A 3,620-nucleotide genomic window follows, 5' to 3' on the forward strand; every position below is an offset into this window, starting at 1 on the left:
TCACATAGCAAGTCCATGGCTACAGTCTGTACCCACTGTTTCGTGGGGCCGCAATGGTGCAAAAACATGGTTACAAAGCACAGATCCACATGGATCCTCAGGATTTTTTGCATTGGGCTACCCCAAACTCATCGTCAAATCACATGTCTGTGGCCACAGCATGAACCACAAAAATCATACATCCATTGTTTCGTTCAGAATATTCTTTTTCTTGTTTTCCTCCTCTAAAAACTAGGTGCGTTTTGGGACATGATATATAACCTCATGAGAAGAGAAGACTCCCTGGAAAAGACCCTGATGTTGGGAAGGATGGAGGGCACAAGGAGAAGGGGACGACAGAGGACGAGATGGTGGACAGTGTTCTCGAAGCTACCAGCATGAGTTTTTCCAAACTGCGGGAGGCAGTGGAAGACAGGAGTAAAAGTATTTGAAAAATAAAAAAAACCCAACAAAAAACTAGGTGCGTCTTATGGTCAGGTGCGTCTTAAGATGAACAAGACCCACTAAGGAAGATGATAACGTATTGGAATTCAAAGCGGCGAGAATTAATCGCACGTGTATTCCAAATCCAATTAAAAGTATTCAGCTGCCTCAATTTAACGCAAAGGATGGACCTGATGGAGTGATCCCTGCTTTTCAAAGTCTTTCCCAGCAACCTCCTGCCGCCGCTGTGCCTCTTAGCACCCCACCCCCAGGTAATCCCACTGCCCCATCACCCCCCAACTGGGGAACTGCTTTCGTCCCAAGATTCCAGCTACCTGAAGCTATTCTGCTACTTGCTATTGTGACTTATTGCCAAGCGGTGTAATAATAGCAAGAGCTGGCCCTGTTTCCTCATTTCCATGTTATATTTAATTACTATGCTAATTGGTTGAGATGAGCTAAATATTCTTCTCCAGATGCACAGGCACCCCTGTCAAAATGTCACCGAGCTCTGGGGGCGGGGAAAGAGAGAGAGCGCTGGCCCTTCTCCGATCCCATTAATCCTGACGGCAAGTGCCCTATTGAGCCTGCGAAGATGCGTTTAGCACTGAAATGAAAATGGGCATTCCGACCCTCTGACTAAATCATGTCAAGAGGAGGAGCTGCGCTCATCTCTTGCAGAGAAATCAAGAGAGCATCTTGCAGCATCCTGGAGCCTAAATAATTGACTATGTCTTAAGCTTGTTTGGACTCCAGTCCTGTCCACTCCCCCCCCCTTTTGTATACAATTTTATTTAAGTTTTCTGTTTTACAATTTAAAATACTCATTTTACATCCTTAGGATGTCAGTGACTTCCCTTCTTCTCTTTACGTGGTTCATTTTATATATCATAAATCCCTGCATATTTTGCAAAAAAAACTATACCATTCAGTATCCAATTATTGCATCCATCAAAACTTTTTTACACTGTTAGATTTATCTTAATGCTGCCAGTGTTTTCAGTTGTACAGAATCACCGTATTTTTCGCTCTATAAGACGCACCAGACCACAAGACGCACCTAGTTTTTGGAGGAGGAAAACAAGGAAAAAAATATTCTGAATCTCAGAAGCCAGGACAGCAAGAGGGATCGCTGCACAGTGAAAGCAGCAATCCCTCTTGCTGTTCTGGCTTCTGTGATAGCTGCGCAGCCTGCATTCGCTCCATAAGGCGCACACACATTTCCCCTTACTTTTTAGGAGGGAAAAAGTGAGTTTTACAGAGCAAAAAATATGATAACTCTGGTAATTCCAATTTGCTTCCAGGGAGGTTATACAGTAATGAGCGCTCATCTTACTTCCATCCCGATTTATTTGTGCTGATTTGTTTTGCCTCTTCCCATTTCACAATCGCTTTCCTTCACTCTTTAGAACATCACTTTCCTGACCAATTTTTGTAGATAAAAAAAGGATAAAATTGTTGCACCATAGCAATAGAGCGCATTAATTGTGTGATCCTAAATTTCTGATATGCACGACCGCGACCATAAAGAAGAGGAACATCAAGAAGATTGGAATAAATTTAAAGACTATTTGAATAAATATTGTAATATTAAAGATATGTAATCACTTGAAAGAATCAATTAGGCCTAGGATTAAATAGGGATTAAATTTATAAATAAGAAAATGCACGATAAGGAAAGTGATGTAATATTATTATGACTGTGATTTGGTTTTTTGAAATATTGATATTGGAAACTGCTACAGATAATTACTAAGAAATTCAGATGGAAGAGACTCAAGGAAGTCATAGAATCATAGAATCATAGAATCATAGAGTTGGAAGAGACCACAAGGGCCATCGAGTCCAACCCCCTGCCAAGCAGGAAACACCATCAGAGCACTCCTGACATATGGTTGTCAAGCCTCTGCTTAAAGACCTCCAAAGAAGGAGACTCCACCACACTCCTTGGCAGCAAATTCCACTGTCGAACAGCTCTTACTGTCAGGAAGTTCTTCCTAATGTTTAGGTGGAATCTTCTTTCTTGTAGTTTGGATCCATTGCTCCGTGTCCGCTTCTCTGGAGCAGCAGAAAACAGCCTTTCTCCCTCCTCTATGTGACATCCTTTTATATATTTGAACATGGCTATCATATCACCCCTTAACCTCCTCTTCTCCAGGCTAAACATGCCCAGCTCCCTTAGCCGTTCCTCATAAGGCATCATTTCCAGGCCTTGGACCATTTTGGTTGCCCTCCTCTGGACACGTTCCAGTTTGTCAGTGTCCTTATTGAACTGTGGTGCCCAGAACTGGACACAGTACTCCAGGTGAGGTCTGACCAGAGCAGAATACAGTGGCACTATTACTTCCCTTGATCTAGATGCTATACTCCTATTGATGAGGCCCAGAATTGCATTGGCTTTTTTAGCTGCCGCGTCACACTGTTGGCTCATGTCAAGTTTGTGGTCAACCAAGACTCCTAGATCCTTTTCACATGTACTGCTCTCAAGCCAGGTGTCACCCATCTTGTATTTGTGCCTCTCATTTTTTTTGCCCAAGTGCAATACTTTACATTTCTCCCTGTTAAAATTCATCTTGTTTGTTTTGGCCCAGTTCTCTAATCTGTCAAGGTCGTTTTGAAGTGTGATCCTGTCCTCTGGGGTGTTAGCCACCCCTCCCAGTTTGGTGTCATCTGCAAATTTGATCAGGATGCCCTTGAGTCCATCATCCAAGTCGTTGATAAAGATGTTGAATAAGACCGGGCCCAAGACAGAACCCTGTGGCACCCCACTAGTCACTCTTCTCCAGGATGAAGAGGAACCATTGATGAGCACCCTTTGGGTTCGGTCAGTCAGCCAGTTACAAATCCACTGAGTGGTAGCATAGTCAAGACTGCATTTTACCAGCTTCTTTACAAGAATATCATGGGGCACCTTGTCAAATGCCTTGCTGAAATCAAGGTAGACTACATCCACTGCGTTCCCTTCATCTACCAGGCTTGTAATTTTGTCAAAAAACGAGATCAGGTTAGTCTGACATGACTTATTTTTCAGAAATCCATGCTGACTATTGGTGATCACAGCATTCCTTTCTAGGTGCTCACAGACTGTTTGCTTAATGATCTGCTCCAGAATCTTCCCTGGTATTGATGTCAGACTGACTGGGCAGTAATTATTTGGGTCCTCTCTTTTCCCCTTTTTGAAAATAGGGACAACATTT

This window comes from Podarcis muralis, chromosome 3, assembly GCF_964188315.1.
Source record: "Podarcis muralis chromosome 3, rPodMur119.hap1.1, whole genome shotgun sequence".
NCBI lineage: Eukaryota > Metazoa > Chordata > Lepidosauria > Squamata > Lacertidae > Podarcis > Podarcis muralis.